Raw genomic sequence first — 21,014 nt, forward strand, 5'->3', positions numbered from 1 at the left:
AAACAACAGTATTAACCAAAGTTTTCATTTTTCAGAGCAGTATTTAAAAGGTGTAATTTCTTATAAAATTGAACTTTTAATCTAACAAAATGAATACCAGGAAACTATTACTTGGAAGATGTGAAGGTAAGTCAAAGGGAAGGAATAAAGAGAGTTATGGAGGAAAAATGAAGACATAATAGTCAATGCAAATAATATGAAACTAGAAAAAATTAAAGTGGGGTGAGGTTTGGAAGGGTAGGGAAAAGTTATGTAAAGATCCATTATACTTAAAAAGTAATTTATTGAATGGAAATTCCCGTTTACACCTAGTAAAGATAATTAAAATATGATTAAAAACAATGGAGATATTTGATCTTAAACTGTGTTCTCTTAAACCATGAGTCAATATAATAGTTTCTTCCTCAGAAATTTTCTTTGCAGGTATTTTCCTCATAGTGACAGAAAAGTGATCAATGCAATGAATATCAATACATCACATTGTACATATAAAATCACAGTAAAAATGTTAGAATTCATTATATGATAAAATAATAGGTAGAATTTGCCAAATGCTAATTGATTGTTTTTCCAAGTACTTTACCTATGGTATATAATTTAATCCTCACAATAATTGCATAAAGTGGAACTCCTTACATTTTTAATTCTCAGATGATGATATTGAAGTCTTCAGAGTTGGAATTACTAGTACAGCATTGCACACATGGTGTTAACCTGACGATCATCTCCCACTGTATCAATTAACCTCATTCTATTTTATGACTAAAATACCAGCACTTAGTCTACAAATTATAGGAAATTTCCCAGAATTATTGTTTTCACTTTCACAATATTTCACTTTATATTTGTTAGAAAATAGGGAACTGGAATATGAAAACTCAAAGTTCATAATCAATGCATACCTCCCTGGTGAAAGGAACTGCTCAAGTATAATATTCTTGATTTCTAGCTCAAAATAGTAGGAATCGTATTTTATCCCTTCACTCAACACTGCACTGCCTGGGGACACTATCTCTGTTTAACACTGTCTTACTGAAAGAATGACCTCCCCAATTCCTGATGGAAACATTTTGCAGGTCTTATGGACTAATCATTTCCACATTGTAGCTCAACTAAGTTGTTTACCATTCAAGTATTTTGATTGCTTTTTATACCCAACAATTTGAGAGAAAGGTACTACTTTAAAATGCTATTAAAGCAAGACTGATATTAAAATCACCTTTGGCCCCAGATAAATATTTTATCTTTCCTATACTCAAAAATGCACTCTGACCTATCATTAATGTTAGGAATGAGAGGATAAAAATCATAGACACCAAGACCTAATTATGAATTAAAGACTCTCCAACTTGTGAATAATATTGGTTTAAAAAGACATAAAGGGCTGGAAGGTGGCTTAGTGGTAGAGTGCTTGCCTTGGATGCATGAAGCCCTGGGTTCGATTCTTTAGCAGCACACAAGCATAAAGAAAAAAGCTGGAATTGACGCTGTGGCTCAAATGGTAGAGCGCTAGACTGGAGATGAAGAGCTGAGGGACAGTGCCCAGAGTCCAGGCCCCACTACCGTACCTCTCCCCCCCAAAATAAAGACATCAATACTACCAATTTTTTCTTCACAATTTCTTATGATACTGAAGATTCAATTATAAACTATTAACACTTGAAAATAACTCATTTTCATGGGAGTAGAACACAAAACACAAGATTAATCCTAATCATATTAAAAGACATTTATTTATACTACAAATTCACTCTTATAACTACAAAGATTCTAAAAATAACTGAAGCACAGTGACACAAAAATTATTTAAATGCATCATCTACATTCAGAGGACTGTGCTAATAGAAAACAAAATTATACTAATAATTAGGTTACCCAATTCATTTACATTCTTTTAATCTATTTCTTTTAGTTTCGTAAAAACTGGCTTTTCATAAAATGATCCATAAAAAAGCCTATATACCCATTTACATTTTCAGATCTTAACAATATTTATTTCAGAAATGTTTTTAGCTGTATTGTCAATGAACTAAAATATTACTAAAATATTTAAATAAAATATTACTAAAAAACTAATAATTAGGTTACCCAATTCACTTACATACTTTTATTCTATTTCTTTTAGTTTCATAAAAACTGGCTTTTCATAAAATGATCCATAAAAAAGCCTATATACCCACTTACATTTTCAGATCTTAACAATATTTATTTCAGGAATGTCTTTAGCTGTATAGTCAATGAACTAAAATATTACTAAAATATTTAAATGGTTTTCAGAAATTGCAAGACTCGCACTGGGATGTTATTTATATTGGAAAAGATATTCGAAAAGCCTTATTTGTTAAAGTTGTGATCGTTACTCCCACAAAAGAACTACTAATGAAGAAACATTTGTATGTACAAAACAACTTCAAATGCATCCACAATTTGGAGATGACACATGTTTTTGTTTTTTTTAAATATATATCTAACAAGCATAGCCACAATACTAATTTTCAGTAAATATGATGCGATATTCAAACCTTAAAAATACGGGGTTTATTATCTTAGTGTGAATAGATATGATCTTACAAAGAAAGTTGTTTTCAACAGACATCTGGAAAGAGTTTGCCCACCTTGAGTTTCACAGAAAAAAACAGAGAGAAATACCTATTTGTTCAAGTTGGTCAAAATCACTCCATGAATTATTTCTTAAAAATATAACCAATTTAAGAAGTCAAACACATATTTTGTACTGACAGTCATCTTACAGCAATAAATTACTACCTAATTATATGTGTATCTTTTTGCCTAACATATATTAAGAACTGAAAATGATCTCTTTTATCTAACTTACGTTGTAAATGCTTTGATTATGATTATGTTATTAACAAATAAAATGTACAGAAGGGTGGTTCCACTGAAATGACAGAACAGATCACTGATAAATAAAAAAAACATTGCAACACAGTTCTTTTCAGTCTCACCCTGTTCATATTGGCAAGCAACATTGCAACAACACACACACACACACAAACACACACACACATAAACACACATGTGTGCACACGTACACACACATATACATGCATGCCAAATTCAGGGTTTATTGTACAAAAAGTTCAAATAAAATATTAGTGTTTAGGACAAATGATAATTTACCTTATTACAAAATGATACATAATCCAGTCACCATTGAAGTTACATTTCATCTGCCCCTCCACATGTTACCACTTAATTTATTTTAGGTAATTCTTTAACTAATTCATTCCTTCTTTAGTTAAATACTAATACTAGATCTTGAACTCAGGGCCTAGCTCTGTCCCAGAATTTGTTATGTTTTTGTTTTAGTTTTCTCAAGTCTAGCATTTTTTTGCTTGTACCACAGCTCCATTTCTAGCTTTTGCTGGTTACTTTCAAACCAGAATCTAATGGACTTTTTTCCTTGGTCTGGTTTCAAACCACAATCATCAGATTTCATCTTTCTGATTAGTTAGGAATAAAGACATGAGCCACCAGTGTGGATCCTACTTTTTCCTATACTTATCTATTGCACATACTTAGATAGCAATTTAATATTGAGAGTATAGAAGCAAGATCTATAGTGATTATATTTTTCTGTCAGAAATTCAAGTTAGTAATGTACCTTTCTTCTTAAGACCACACACAAAAAATAATTAAGAAGAAATCTGATGATGATGATGATGATGATGATGTGTGTGTGTGTGTGTGTGTGTGTCTGTACTGTTGCAATATGTTTCACATATAAGCACTGTGCAGGGGTGTCCAGACATTCACAGTAATTGCGTGAATATCTGCCTTGAGCTACCATCTCATTGATAATGTCTAAGTGTCCACTCTAGGCCTCCCGATGAAGAGGGGTATACTCATCGTCATCCCTAGTATTCATAGGAGAGGCCTTTTTGGAATGTAGTCTCCACACTGTAGTAAGCGGCAAGAAAAACACTCTACCACTGAGCCATTTTCGAAGCCAAAGGATTAAGATTCTTGTTTGTAATTTGGTCAAAGCTATGTCTCTTTATGTATGCTACTAAAAATGTATTTACTAATTTCAAGTAAATACATAAATTCTATTTCCATCTCTTTTAACAAATAAAAAATAAAATTGTTTGCTTTGTAAATGGATCAGAAGAATGGAATTTTTGGCTAGCTAGGTCATTGCACATCTGTATCTCTCTTCCTCTCTCTCTTTTGTGATTCTCATAGACAATATGGTTGCTCCAAATTATGCTAATTTATTTTGCTTGTATATTTTTGGTTGCATCATTTCACTTTCTGCTCTATCATTTCCCAAATCAGCACACATAAACAGAACAACAGAAGTGGTTCTGTGGCTCATGTGGTAGAGCACTTGCCTTGATTTGAAGAGCTCAAGGACGGTGCCCAAGCCCAGAGTACAGGCCCCACAACTAATTTTTTAAAAAAAGAATCTAAATCCTTGATAATTCTTGGAACAGATCTGACTGAAATCAGTTGAATCACACTTTTCCTGCACAATGAAAGGAAAGGTCCAGGCTAGGAAAGCAGCTAGAGAAGGCAGACAGATTGTATGTGTGACAAAACTTTGTGGAAAATGGTACAGAGGATTACTTACTGGAGATCCACTTGCACTGAAAGCATGATGCTGAACTATTGTTTGCTGATTCTGAACTATTGCTTTGATCATTATATTCTCCAAGAAGAAAACATGAAATTTAATTGATATCAAAGGACTACTAATACATGTGGTCTCCTCATTAAGCATCTTCAATCATCAAAATCACCTGAAGAAAATAGATAGGCCTACTTTTTTTTTTTTTTTAGTCCGGTCTTGGGGCCTGAACTCTGGCCTGGGCATTGTCCCTCAGCTCTTCAGCTCAAGGCTAGCGCTCTACCACTTGAGCCACACCGCCACTTCCGACTTTTTTCTTTTTGCTTATGTGGTGCTGAGGAATCGAACCCAGGCCCTCTGGCATGCAAGGCAAGTGCTCTACCACTGAGCCACCTTCCCAGCCCAGGCCTACTTTTTTAGATGGAAACAAGTGTTTTTAAAAAAACAAGAATTTAGGTAGTCATACAAAGGACTTCTATTTTACTACTGAATTATACATTTTTTTCTAATGTTGGTTACCAATAAATAATGGATCTATTAGAAAGCTGTTAAAGCTCATATATTGAATAGTAATTTCTCTTACACTATATCTTGGTATTTCCCAAATCATTTATGTAGTAGGCTTTGTTTCTTATTTTCTCCTTCCTAGAATAAGCTGCACATGAAGACACCACTGGCCCTCATTTTCAGTCTGTGCATTTGAATACGGAGGAAAATCTTTCCTCTGCTCTCTATCAATTCACTACTCTCCAGTGAGAATTATTTAAAATAGGAAAAATGGAAAAAGAGAAAATAAATCATGGTGAAAAAACATGCAGAAAATTCACCGGATTTTTCTGACCATTTCAACCAACGTGAACTATTGGGGAAATACATGGAAACCTCATTCCCACTGGTACTCAAAGTCTCTGGTTAGGCAATTCTGATGAAGACAAGGAACAAGATGAAAACGTGAGGAAGGTATCAATTGCAAGAAAATAATGGAGAAGAATCCATGCAAATTTCTTCTTTGGGATGCTGAAATTAATCGGCTTACTACAGTGCCGAGACTACTTGCCAAAAAGGCCACTCATATGTATACTAGAAATGAGGTAAGTATATCCCTCTTCATCGGGAAGCCTAGAGTGGACATTTAGACATTGTCCATGAGTTGGTAGCTCAAGGCAGATATTCATGCAAGAATTCTGAATGGCTTGGCACCACTGCACAGTGAGTATATGTGGAATAATACCAGAATTGATTCTTTCGTACTTAATCATGATGCAGATACCAATCCCCAAACTAAGGGCCTCTTGACCCCCTTAAATATTGTTTCTTGGGATAGAAATAGCAAAGAAACACTGTATCTCCTTCTGTTGAAACATGATATCAAACCGGGATTGAAGAACAACTTGGAAGAAATTGCATTTGATATTGCCAAAAGCACAAATATGTATCACTACCTATTTAAAGTTGTGGAAGGCTGTACAAATTGTTATTCTACGTAGTAATGGTTTGGTTAAGTTTCTTAAATTTCAAAAGTGCCAGTCCATCCTTTGTGGCCCAACAAAATATTTTCATAATAGAAAACAACAGCAATATCTTAATTTAAAAATTTATGGATTCCATGGTATTCTTCCACGTGAATTGCCTGACTTTGATGTCAAAATGTATTCAAGAGTTGTTTGTATGCATTTATAATGATTTCTGCAGAGTTTGTGATTTTTTTAATTTTATCTTATCTGTTGAAAAGAATAGTATAGAAATTAAAGATATTCCTGGTGCTTGTCTGAAAAAAAGTATCTATGTTTGTATAAAGTCCATAATCTATTTCATTGTCTTCTAGATATAATACTTTGAAGTCTACATTGTTTTATAATATATAGGTTCATTAATAAATGTGTCCTTTCAGATTACATTCCATATAGGAAAAGTTTAAGATTCCTTTTTCCTAAGTCCTTATATTATTTTATTTCTTTGGGATAAAAAGATAATGTTATCTAATTTCAAATTTTGTAAAGGGCCTTTGAATGTGAAGGTTTAATACACTGATGTCAAACTAACCTTTAATTCTGTGAATTACAGGTTTTGTTACGCTTGTATTTTTGTAATCAACTTTTTCAAAACTGTTTTCCATTTCTTGCATTTTAAGAATGAAAAATATGGAATAATTCACAAATTTTCATACCATCCCTGTGCAAGTGCTATGTTAATCTCTGTATTGTTGTAATTTGTGTAGACTTGCTGCTGAAGCATGGAGTATCCTCTTAATTTAAGTAGTTAACAATGTAACCTTTATACAGGCATATATCCTTGGTTGCCTATTTGTAACAAGGAACCTTTATTGTTCCTAAATATGCTATTGATCTTATTTCTATAAATTTCTATGTATAGTGAAAAAAATTTATATTGTTTGGTCGATTGCTCACATTTGCCATTTTTTGTCAATGACTATTTTGTCGTTTTCATTTTAAATTTGACCATATTTTGAAGCCTTTATAGCTAAGTCCAAAGGTAATGGCTTTTCAAGTACTTATTTATCAACTGAGTTAGCTTTGTGGAGCTAATGGATTCAAAGTAAGCCTTGCTTAAAAGCTACTTCTAAACTTCTGCAGGTTAAAATTTCCTAAATGAGGTCTCAGTGGTACAAATGTCTTTCTGACCCATTACCCTTCTTCCATGTAGGAACAGACCAACCAGAATATCTTACCCTGACAGCATAGATTGTCTTACTGGAACAAAACTAATCTTAGTTACAAGGGTTCATAGAGAGATGAACACTTCAGACCTAATTGTTGAGAATAGAAGGTATTTTATCAAAATATAATTGTTAATTATTCCTATTATTTCAAAAGTAGCTAAAGCCAAGAAGGTGAAAAAATGTTCATATTCATGTTTACCTAATATCCTGGCCTGTCTACCATCCAACCAGGCAGGAACTTATACTAGTGACTTTCTATCACCAAATATTTCCATAGCTCCTGGAGAAGTCCATATGTTTTTCCTCGATATTAGGCCTTAAATTGGTAATGTTTTAATCAAAGTGTTTCCTCTTGCCTCCAGGCTGTAAATTTACAAATGGTAAAGTTTTAGGTCTAACTCTACCAAAAACTGAGGTAGAGATAATGGAATAATACTTTAAAACAGAGTTGCCTTTGATACCCTAACCACAACGGAACATTGCTTAACAATGTCTTATATTATATATACTTATATATTTTATATTTATATTTGCTGATCTTAAATTTCACACAGTGAATCTTACTAGAATTCATTGATAATTTGACAAATAAATTGAAAATTATTCCCATAAATAGATTGGAACATAAATAATTAGGTTTACAATATATATTAGAATATAAAACGTATCAATGCAATGTCTTCGATATAAACTTGTGATACCTTCTAAGTGTTCTTGGTCTTCTGAATTCACATAGTAAAAAAAAAAAGCAGTATTGTTTTCCTCTAAGCTAGAAGAGATGTTACACTGCTGATATGTTTATTGTGTTAACTCGTTAGTCCCAAAGTTTTTTTCCATATTTCTGAAGCGTTCTTACTGATTATACACAAATTTGGCTGATGTGATGCCTAAAAGCTATTATTCTTCTGCAGTACCCATGGGTCTGAGGATATCAGGTCCCAGTTACCTGCATCATCAGATAACATGGGCAAACCTTCTCACCCTGGCCCATGCAACATGCTAAGAGAAAGTAATTGAAGACCCATCTCAATTTCTTATTTCCTATAATATTTCAGTGCCCCAATTCCTTGCAGGAATTAGCAGTAAGCAATTGTGAAATGTAAGGCAACTTAAAATGAAAGATGAGCTCACAAGATATGACAGAAAGTACTGTAGTTCAAACTTTCAATTTACAGATGACCAGGCCATATGAGTAAACAAAATCCCAAATGTCACAAGATTATTTTTAATACGCCTCTCCTAATGATGAATGGAAGATTTCAGTCCAGCATAAGTAGGCCAAAAAATAATTCCTGAATGTTAGATCCATAATTGTTCTACCAAGGCTAGGAAAACTTGACTTAGAGTTCAAATATAATTTCAAAAAACATTAATTGAGAAGACCCTTAGTACTTCAAAACACTGGTACTTCAGTAAAACTTGGTTCTGTAGTCTAAAAATGCTGTCATTCTCAAACCAATGGTAACCTACATTTAATCTCTTGAAAGTATATTCCTTTTCAAATAAACTTTTTAAAATCATATTCACCAAAATAACACTTGACAAGTAGATGATAGTGACATTAAGTTTTTCAAGTGTAGGAATCAAGTTACAATAGAGTTGATTTGTTTACCCAGCACTAATGCCAAATAAGTTCAACCATTCATTAAAGTGTAGAAATAGTATCTCTCACCATTTGCAATGTTCAGTAGGTGCCTTCCAGAAATGTGTTAAATACATCAGCCTCCCATAATTCAAACCCAAATATTAGCTAATAAAGTAAATTTCATCATAAAAAAGGTACATTTTAAAAAGTCACTAATAGTTGCCTTATCATGTGTTGCCTTATCATATATTTTCCGTATCTGTCTAACATAGTAAGAAATATGACTTTAAGTCTTGAATATGGGTACTGATCAGAGATGTGACAAACATAAAATCTGTCTTCTATTGCTATCATATTCCTTTACAGTAATAAATTTTAGTTTTCTTCTTTTTCCAAAACTTATAGGTAGTAGAAAATATCATCCCATGTACAATAAAATAATCACACACCATTGTACAAAGCGATTTATAAAAACTGATAGTTAGCTATAAATTCTAAGTGATTTTTAAACTTTCTTGTTGACTAAAGATTAATCTTCCAAAACGATGAGAATAAAATCATGTCTAGGTGCTTCACGTCTCCCGTCTTGCAAATTGTTATTGCAGATGAATGAATTATGGAAATATAAGCTGACATCATTTCAAGTATATGTGGGATTGAAACTCCATGGAATGTATATAAACCTTTCAAAGTATTAACAGACAGTTTAACAGAACGACTATCAGGAAGTTGAAACCAGAAAGGAATAATAGTAAAGACATAAAATGAATGAAAAATGGAACAAGGGGCAAGTACAGCTAGAATACTCAATGTACACATGTAATAAAGGAAGTCCTAAATCTGCAATAAATCTTGGAGATAGGGTTGGTTGAGAATCATAGAAGGAGTGACTCTGATCCAGGAGCACTGGACAATTAGGTGGAAATATTTAATTGTTACACAAATGCACAACCTTTTGAAATTCAGTTAAAAACACAACTACAAACAAAAACACACAAAAATCACAACCAAACAGCAATCCCTAGAGAGTATGTATAAGAGCTCACAAAATTTTAAGCAGTTAATGAAGGGCAGTCATGGGAAAAGCAAACAAACTGTTCAAAGAGGGCAGCTTGGGGTATGGGAGAATTTTGAACAGATTTAAATAGATTGTCAAATGTTATAAATCATCTATATCTACTGCAAATATTTTCTTCTGTGAGTATTCTTTTTTTTAAGGGTGGGTCCAGTCGTGGGGCCTGAACTCTGGGCCTGGGCGCTGTCCCTCAGCTCTTCAGCTCAAGGCTAATGATCTACCACTTGAGCCACAGCTCCACTCCCGGCTATTTTCTTTTTGCTTATGTGATGCTGAGGAATCGAAGCTTGTGAAGATAGAATGGAAGAAACAAGGTCAAGAACCCATTATACCACTGGAGAGAGAACATTCCTCTATGGTTTTTCTCATCTTTCTTCACTACTCTTTCCTCATACTTTTATTTAAATCAAGTGATTTTGAATTACATCTTCCCTTCTTTTTCAAAGAATTGCTGTTTAGTAATTAAATGTCAATTCACAAATTTTGATGTCTTTTTTCAAAAGAACTTTGAATTTAAATTCCATTGCAACCTTGTTTCACACAGTGAGAGTATATTTCCTGGGTAAGGACAATTCTCAAGGGAATCTACAGGATTTACAGCAAGGTTTGTGAGGCTTGTTTGTTTACTGTGGAAATGAGCCATATTCACCCACATTGCTCCCTCTCAGCTAAGTCTCCACGGATTTCTTTGCATGAAAGCCTATTTTCCCAAACAATTTTAAATGCTCTTAATAGGCTAAGTTGTTAAAAAGTTGGAACAATTAAAATTTACCTGTCATAAATTTTAAAGCTCTTTTGAAATTCCTTTATCAGAATCATGAATTCACCAATCATAATCCCGCTTTTACCATCAAAAAGAGTTAACATGTTGTTTTCATGATATAGTATCCATGAAACTACTATTTTCCAGTGCCTTTGTTATGCATATATATGACCATATAAGCTGATACTGAGCAAAATGAACTCCAAGATATGGAAAGAGAAATATTTATTTGCGGTTGTTGTTTTTGATGTACTATGTGATTTTTATTTTCTTTGAGATTTTCCCCTATGGTTTATCCTCTGCTGTGTTTGATTTTGGTACCCTGTGTATTTTGTATACATTTACCTTAATTAGGGAAGGGAACAGGAACAAAAAAAATGGTGAGGCAAAGGAAAAAGAGCAAACCAATGAAATAGCAATTTTCACAAAACAATAAGTTGGAAATGGACATTACAACGTCTGAGGGGTATTGTGATGAAGGAAAAACTGTGAGAAAAATGAGAGAGGGGATAACAAGTTTGAAAAGTTATGTATTCGGTACCTTCCAATGGCTGTAACCCCAGTGCACATCACTTTCACATTAAAATTAAATTTAAAAAATAAGCTGATGAAATAAAATTTCACTGTTTTGATATAGTAAATATTATTCTTTTTGTAGTAACTTTTTAAAAATCAGTATTATTTGGCATCTAATTTGAATTAATTACCTCTTCTTTATCAGAGGGTCATCAACTTGAATGATATCCAACTAGACAATTTTTTCACAATTTACTTGCCAATATTTTGGAAATAGAATAAATTTAGTACTTTCTTATACTAAAACAGAAAACAGTTTAATTCTATGGAAACCCATAACTTTTAAAAGTAAATAAGTTGTTAAGAGGACAGAATGTATGTGTTCTTCAAAATTCCTATGACTAATAACTACTCATTTTCAAATTCTGAATATTCCATACCTGAGAGATTCACAATATACCTTTTTGCATGTTACGTAATTCTGCAATAGATGCATTTTCCAATGGGGTGTTACAGACTGAGAAGTGAACAGAAAAAGAGCCACATTCTGATAAAGGATAAAACTATGAAACATGTTATAATTAATTCTTCAAGAGTAATCAGTTGTTTATCAGATTAAGCTATTATTTCATGACCGTCAATCACAAGATTTAGGTCATAAAGTCATCCTAGCCCACCAGTTTCCAATTTGTAGGGGGCATCTCAAAATTCCCTTAATTCACATCAAGAATAGATTATCTCCATTCTGAAAATACACTGCATCTCTGCTAATGTGATGCCCTCCGTGTTCTGAAAATAACAACACTACAAACTGGGTTGCATCATTTTTCCTCCACTGGTATTCTTGGAAATATTATTTATATTTATACTTTTTTAAATATCATAGATAATCAGGATGCTAAGATTGTAAGATTACAGTTAAAAGCCTGTGAAGACTCAGGGTCTATGTTGAAGGGGCAGAATGATGCAGGCTCCGGCCTCAGGATTATCTGAGGACTGTGTTTGAGTATTAGGAAAGCTCTTGGTATGCCGGGCTAGAGAGGGAAAATGTTCTCTCTCCCTATCTCAAAATACATGCCACAGACTCCTGGGAGCTGAGGAAGTAGCTCTTCTGATTGCTTAAGCATAGTTGAACAGCTGGTCAAGCATTTTCCTGAGATTGGAGAAGTGGTTTGAGCTTGCTCTAAAATAGTTTAGATAATAATATACCAAGACAGGGCTGGGAAGGTGGCTCACTGGTAGAGTGCTTGCCTTGCATGCTTGAGGCCCTACATTCGATTCCTCAGCACCACATAAGCAAAAAGAAAAAAGCCGGAAATGGTGATGTCGCTCCACTGGTAGAGCTCTAGCCTTGAGCTGAAGAGCTGAGGGACAGCGCCCAGGCCCAGAGTTAAGGCCCCATGATCAGACCCCCCAAAAATAATAATATACCAAGGCATGTATCTGTTGAAATTTTTGTGTTAATGTCTTCTGACCAAATATTGTCAAAAATCATGCTTGCTTGTCTTTAAATACCCACTAACAATAAAGCATACCATGCAGTGGCAATTGCTGTATGCACTCTGCATCCCCAGTGTCCTGGCGATTTCTTTACCCTTACCCAGGGACCCCAAGGCACTAGATGATACAACTGGCACCCAAACAGGGACCCTTCATTGTTGAATTCAGGAATGGATATTCAGGTAAGTACTTTTAATTACAGGGTGATAGGACAAGTTAAATCTACTCCGTACTTACATATGCTTAAACATTTACTTGCTGCTTTTGGTCTAAATATTTCTTCTTCTGACATAGAAATGTGTATTAATGTAGTTAGGGAATGGAATCCTTGGTTCCCCGATGAAGGAACATTAGATGTTGATAATTGGAAATGAGTAAAGAATAATGTAGAAAGAGCTGTTCGAGAAGGGGAAATGATTCCTTTTAGATTTTGGTCCATTTGGGCTATTTTACATACCCTTTTTAAAGCTTTGAATGAGGAAAGATTAATAGCAGACTTAAAGAAAGAGGCCACGCCTTCTATTGTAGGTTTACAATTGGAATCTGAGGTTGAGGACACAATAGATAGGATGCATTGCAATTAACAGAGAAAAAACAAGTAAAAAAGGCTGAAAAGGAACAAACTGAAAGTGTAAATAAAATGTCTGAGCAAATGGAATTGATTTTATCAAAATTACAACATATGGAGTTGGAAATTAGCAGAGTGAAAGGACAACCTGAAAATGTGAAAGTAAAGCAGCCTTCGGCTCCTTCACTTGCCGATGCAATTTTTACAGCATTACTCCCTCACAAAACAGAGGGCTCAGACCATGAGTTTGATGATGAAATGCCTATTTTTTTCTTATCCTGTAATTCGACCACCCCCTATGAATGGTATATCTCAACCAGCCAGATATGAAGGTGCTGCTGTTGATGATATTGGTAAACTTAAGAAGGCAGTGATGGTGTATGGTCCTTGTAAGGTCAGCTCCAGGATGGCGAGAAAACTCCACCCTCCTTGCAGCAAAGTCTCCACACAGTACCTGCACTACCTAGGCAACTGGGACACCTGGAAGAGGTCACATCTGCATCCACTGAGGTCACATCTGAATTTGATGTGGCCACACCTCCTCTGACCATACCCTAGATAAGGCCTAACCCAGGCCCAGAGGCACTCTCCCGCTGCTCTTTTCTAGCTCTCTCACTGTTCTTTCCTAGCTCTCTGCTCTCTCTCTCTGTTCTCACTGTTCTTTTCTACCTCTCTGTTCTCTCTCTGCTCTCCCAGTGTTCTTTTCTAGCTCTCTCTACTCTCTCACTGCTCTTTCCAAGCTCTCTCTCTTCTCTTTCTTTCCTCTCTCTTTCCCAGGTCTCTCTTTCCTAGGCCTTTCCGAGCCATGTGGAGTGCCAACCTTGCCTGGTCCCAGCGGGTCTACTGAATAAATCTACCCCTTACCTAAATACCACGTGCATGGTGCTATTCTTACTCAGCTACCTTTTTTTAAAAACCTAACATAAATGGTGGCATGACTTGGATAAAGGGCTTAAAGTCAGGATAGTTGGGATTTCTCTGTTTTTTTTTCCCCTCTTTTTACTTTTTCTGTTTGTTTTTCCCTGTTTGCTCTGAGGAATACCCGCAGTTCTGATGGCCTTTTGCGAACCCATCTGTCTGCTGAAGACACAGCGCATTGATACAATTGCTGGCCTTCACATCCACGTCCACACCACTTCTCTACTGTGGTGAGTGACGCTACTCTATGATTCTCTGTTGCTCTCTCTAGAGGGCTCTGGGGGAAGTTGGGACGCCACTTCTGCCTCGTCAGCTCTCCTTCACTCACCTGACTGACTCTCCTACTCATTAATGGGGTGCTGCAAATCATGCCTGAGCCGTGAAACCCCATTGAAATGTCTCCTGTGCTCCCTGGAAAGCTAGAGCGCCTCATTTTTATGCCATTCTCAGATGTAGACAGTTTTTGCTACTGCAATGGTAAATGGTCAGAATTCTGTTTATTTTCAGGCTCTCTTTGTTCTCTCTCGGCCATTCATGTCAACTTTCCCTATCTCTCCCTTTCTTTTTTCTACATTTTGGCTTGTGCCCTGAAGAGTGAGATGCAGGCTGGGTCCCAGGGACCTCTTCTAGGTTCTCTCTCAAAGGCTAGCCAATTGTAGTCTTGGTCTATTTGTTCAGGGTGTCTTTGCATTTTGTTTTTTTTTTTTCAGAAATTCACCATCTTGGCCACATGGTGGCTTAAGGATTTGGCCCCATCTGGCCCTAAACCTTCCACCAAACTTACTATTCCATTCTGCTATTGTAAGGTGCCTTGCTAACAATTTGCTTTTTTCACAGGCCCTGGTAACTGAGGCCCAACCATGTGATGTGCTTTGCTAGCAAAGATGTCTAAACATTGTTGTCAAAATTTTAGGTTTTGAGTTTTGCCTTTTTTGTTTTGTGTTGTGTATTCTACTGACTACATGGTTTTAAAATACTGGTCATATCTGTGGTAAAATTCTCATCACATATAATGAGTTTTGTCTTTTCAGAATATTTGTTGGCAATTCTTGATAAGCCTTTTTGTTTTGTGTTGTGTATTTTACTGACTACATGGTTCTAAAATACTAGGCATATCTGTGCTGAAATTCTCATCACAGCTAATGAGTTCTGTCATTTCAGAATATTTGTTGGTCAATTCTTGATAAGAACCGGGTAAGCTCTACTTATTCTACTTGATCTCCTTGTTGCTTTAATTGGAAATAATAAAGGGGTTTTGTGGCAAAGACTGCAGTTCAAAGACAGCCCGGGCTGAAAAATCCCTAAGACTCCATCTCCCAACTAACCTGCAAAGAGCCAGGCTGCAAGCATGGCTCAAGACTCTTACCTCTAAGCAGCCAAACACTGGAAGTGCTATTTTAACTCAAAGTTGTAGAGTACTAGCCTTGAGAATAAGTGCTCACAGACCATGCCCAGCCCTTGAGTTCAAACCTCCTTGAATACCAACTGGGACAAGCCATCCCAGCAATGAGCACCTAGACACAGCCAGTCTGGGGAACAAGGGAACATGGAGAGGAGTAAGAGGAGATGACACATCAGCTACTTTGTGCCTGCCCTTTCAAAATTATCCTGAGCCAGGAGGTCAGTGGAAGTAAGAAGCCTGCCCATCCAATGTCTATACCTGTCTACTTATTAACTGAACAGGAATTTATATTCTTGCCTTTGTCACCTGACTTCTCTACCTAGTTGCCAGATATCAATAAAGCCTAGCCCAGGCCCAGAGGCGCTCTCTCGCTGCTCTTTTCTAGCTCTCAGTGTCGTATGTTATTATAACATCAGAAGACGGGCAGACAGCTGTCCTTAAACCTTATATTATGGAAGTTCAAGTTAATATAATTGGTAGAGATGTACTGGAACAATGGGGAGCTCATATTGAATTTTAACATTTTTAGATGGAGCCCATAGAGATATTATGGAAATCTGAGGAACTTCTTTGGATTCAACAATGTCCTTTATCTAAAGAAAAATTAGAAGCAACTCATCAATTAGTGGAAGAACAGTTAACCAAAGGACATATTGAGCCGTCTATGTCACCATGGAATTTTACAATATTTGATATTAAAAAGAAGTCAGGGAAATGAAGATTGCGGACTGATTTACAAGGAGGTAAAGCATCCATGTACCCTATGGGGGCTTTTCAACCTGGTATACCGTCGCCTGCCATGCTTCCTAAAAGTTGGCCAATAGTAGTAATAGATTTACAAGATTGCTTTTCTACCATTCCTGTACATTTAAAAGATAATAAAAGATTTTCCTTTTCTTTACCACAAATAAATCATCAAACCCCTCATCAGCACTTCCAATGGAAGGTGTTGCCTCAAGGAATGATGAATTCTCCAACTATGTATCAGATATGTTGATAAGGCCTTAAAACCTGTGACAAAAATGGCCTCACATTTATATTTTTCATTATATGGATGATATTTTATTTGCAGGATCAAATGTGACAGAATTAGACATGGTGTTACAGTGTTTACCCTCCATATTTATAGATTTATAGATTTTGGATTAATAATAGCACCTGAAAAAATACAAAAAGATATGGAGGTAAAATATTTAGGATTTATTTTTGTTTTTTTGTTTTTTTTTATTTTGAAAATGCGGTACAGAGGGGTTGCAATTACATGGGCAAGAGAGTGAGTACATTTCTTATCAAGCATTGTAGCCTCTTAGTTTACCCTTCCCATCCCTTTCCATTTTCCTTCTCCCCCACCAAATCCACCCCCCTCAAGCTGTAAAGTTCGTTTTCGACATGACAACTTGTACTTCTCATTGTTGCAACAAGTCCACCTGTATCCTTATTTAAATGACTGGTTTTTCCCCTTCCCCTCCACAAATTATACCGACATCAAATAGTGTGAAAGCAGGGGTTATACAGTGGGTAAGGGACATACAAAGCAACAAAGAAATAATCTTATAAATGCGTTAGAAACAAATGCATGAAAGAAAAAAAAAACATTTAAATACATAGCTTAGGATTCATTTTCTAACATCACCTTATCTGACCTTTTCTGCTTGACTCATACATATACTAGATATTGCAAATAAGCGAAATCATGGGACGTATGTTTCTTTGGGCTTGGCTTACTTCACTGAATATAATATTTTTCCAAGTCTTTCCATATCCTAACAAATGGGGCAATGTCATCCTCCATGCTCCTGGATTGGAAAGATTAACATCCTGATAATGACAATATTTCCCAAGGCTATCTACAAATTCAATGCGATACCTATCAAAATTCCAACGTCATTCTTCAAGGAAATAGAAGAGGAAATCCAAAAATTCATATGGTACAATAAATGACCCAGAATAGCAAAAATGCTCCTCAACGGAAAGAACACTGCTGGAGGAATATCAATACCAAATTTCAAACTCTACTATAAAGCCATAATAATCAAAACAGCTTAGTACTGGCACAAGAATAGACCTCAGGACCAATGGAATAGAATTGAAAACCCATAAATGAACCTACAGACATACAACCATCTAATCTTTGATAAGAGAGCTCAAAAAATAAAATGGAAGAAAGACAGCCTCTTCAGTAAATGGTGCTGGAAAAATTGATTAACTACATGTAGAAAACTAAAGCTAGATCCTTGTATATCACCATACATTGAATCAACTCCAAATTGATAAAAGACCTCGGAGTCAAAGCAGACATTCTGAAAACATTACAGGATGGAATAGGAGAAACCCTAGGTCTCCTTGGTGCAGGCCGAAATTTTCTTAATAGAGACCTGGAAACACAAAAAATCAAAGAATGGTTGGACAAATGGGATTGCATGAAGTTGCAGAGCTTCTGCATGGCAAAGGACATAGTTAGCAAGATCAATAGAAAGCCCACGGATTGGGAGAAGATCTTCACTAGCCATACAATGGATAAGGGTCTAATATCTAAAATATACTTGGAACTCGAAAAATTAAACCCCTCAACAACAAATGCTCAAAGAAACAACTGCCCAATAAATAAGTGGGCTAATTACTTAAAGAGAAACTTGTCTGAAGAAGAAAGAAGGATGGCCAATAGGCACATGAAGAAATGCTCAACCTGCCTAGCCATAAAAGAAATGCAAATCCAAACAACTTTGAGATACCACCTCACCCCAGTTAGAATGGCTAAAATCAAGAACTCTAATAACAACAGATGCTGGAGGGGATGTGGACAGAAGGTAGCCTTACTTCATTGTTGGTGGGAGTGTAAACTTGTTCAACCACTTTGGAAAGTAGTATGGAGTTTCTTCAAAAGACTCCACATCGAGCTCCCCTATGACTCAGCAATCCCACTTTTGGACATTTACCCAAATGTTTACAAATAAGACCACATTAAAGCTACCAGCACAACTATGTTTATTGCAGCATTATTTACCATACCTAAGATCTGGAACCAACCCAGATGCCCCTCAGTAGATGAATGGATCAAGAAAATGTGGTATATATACACAATGGAATTCTGTGTCTCCATCAGGATATGTTGTTTGTAGACAAACAGTGACACCTCAAAAAATATCTTTACGACGTGATCAATTACATACGTTAAATGATTTTCAAAAGTTAATAGGAGATATTATTTGCATGCGACCGGCCTTAGGAATTCCTACTTACCAATTACATAATTTGCTTTCATTGTTACAATTGGAGCCTGATTTACATAGCAAAAGAACTTTAACAAAGGAAGCTGAAAGAGAAGTACAATTTGTAGAAAAGAGAATTAAAAAAATGTTTTTACATCGAGTAACGCTAAATCAACTTATAAATTTATGTATTTTAGATACATGGAAATACCCAACAAGAATTATACGACAAAATGAGATACCATTAGAATGGATTTATACGCAGCATAGATTTACAAAAAATATTATTCCTTATCAACAACAGTTGGCAATTATTATTCAACAGGCCAGGCAACGGGTATTTACCCTATCGTGGTATGATTTATTTGAAATTATCTTTCCTTTGCCAAAAGTCCAACTAAAATATTTGTTAAACCTGTCTGAAACGCTACAAATAGCATTAGTAAATTTTACTGGGCAATATTCCTATCATTTTCTCATAGGTAGATTGTGGGATTGCTTGCATAAACAACAACTTGTCATTAATAATATAATTACCAAGGTACCTATTTCCACTGCTCTTACCGTTTTTACAGATGGCTCCAAAACAAAAAGTGCTATTGGACAACAAATAAATATTGGGTACAAACAACTACTTAAGCATCAGTTCAACAAAATGAACTTTTTGCTATTATTGAGATGTTATAAGATTTTGTGGGAGATATTAATATTGTTACTGATTCTGCCTATGCTGTAGGAGTTGTGACTAATATAACTGGAATTACACATTCATCTAAACCCCAGCTAAACCAACTATTTAAACAACTACAAGCTTTACTGCAACAACGTAATGCCAAAGTGTAACTCACATTTGAGCTCACTCTTTGTTACCTGCTACCTTGTATATGGCAATAATCAGGTTGATAAATTAGTTAGTTTTGCTTCTGCTAAACAGGATCATGCTCATTTACATACAAATGCTAGCCATTTACATATACATTATAAAATACCTTATTCTCAAGCTAAACAAATTATAAAAAGGTGTCCTATCTGCAGACCCATGCATTTGAGAGTTGTACCTGCTGGAGTAAATCCTCGAGGATTACAACCTAACGAGCTCTGACAAATGGATATAATCCATGAATAAGCCTTTGGCCGTTTTTCCTTTGTACATGTTACAATAGATACGTATTCCAAATTTGTTTGGGCTTCTGCCCTTATGGGAGAAATTGTTAACCATGTAATAGAACACTTATTGGAAGCTTTTGCCATTATGGGAGTGCCTGCCAAAATAAAGACTGATAATGGACCAGCCTATAAAAGTATCAGATTTAAAAGATTTTGTGAACTTTATGATGTAGTACATATTACAGGAATAGAATACAACCCCCAAGGACAAGCCATTATTGAACGAGTTCATGGCATACTAAAACAACAAATTAAAAAACTAAAAAGGAGGAAAAGGTTGGATGAGGTTATGGATATTTTGTGGTTTTCCATGCAAAATCCTAAAATAATTTTACATCAAGCTCTCTATGTTCTTAATTTTTTAAATTTACCACAAGTAGATATTTTAACTAGAGCTGAGCGCTATTTTGAACAAATATCAGAAAAACATTATTTAAATGCTTATGTATGGATTAAGATTGCATTGGATGCAGAAAGGCAACTAGGAACATTATTACATAAGGGGTGAGGATAGGGTTTTGTGTCTACACAGGATGGCAAACAATACTAGCTTCCTGCCTGATGGATACAGATGCGGCCCAGTGAGGACAGCCCTGTATCCTTCAAGGAATCGGCCACCAGTTGAGGAAAAAGAACCCTTAGATATGTATTTTAATGTTTTTTTTTCTTTCATGCATGTGTTTCTAACGCATTTATAATATTATTTCTTTGTTGCTTTGTATGTCCCTCCCCCACAGTATAACCACTGCTTTCACTATATTTGATGTCAGTATAACTTTTGGAGGAGATGGGGAAAAATAAGTCGTTTAAGGATACTGGTGGACCTGTTGCAACAATGAGAAGTACAAGTTGTCATGTCCAAATCGAGTTTTACTGTGGAGAGCTGCGGGAGCCGACCAAAGATGGCAGGGCCACATGGCACGGCCATGACAAAAGATGGCGCTGGCTTCCGCCTTCCGCCTTCCCGACAGCGAGTGCTCTCTGTGAAAAACAACTCCTTATATGGCTATGGCTTGGCTACTGGCTTGCTTCCATGTTTG

General features: G+C 35.5%; 1 pseudogene; it reads right to left on the minus strand.

Moving 5' to 3' along the window:
- Positions 1-6,726: 6,726 nt before the first annotated feature.
- On the minus strand, positions 6,727-6,826 carry LOC138830053 (U6 spliceosomal RNA; annotated as a pseudogene).
- Between the last annotated feature and the right edge of the window lie 14,188 nt (positions 6,827-21,014).

The sequence above is a fragment of the Dipodomys merriami genome, unplaced genomic scaffold (assembly GCF_024711535.1).
Source record: "Dipodomys merriami isolate MVZ:Mamm:240054 unplaced genomic scaffold, mDipMer1.0.p SCAF_181, whole genome shotgun sequence".
NCBI classification, from domain to species: domain Eukaryota; kingdom Metazoa; phylum Chordata; class Mammalia; order Rodentia; family Heteromyidae; genus Dipodomys; species Dipodomys merriami.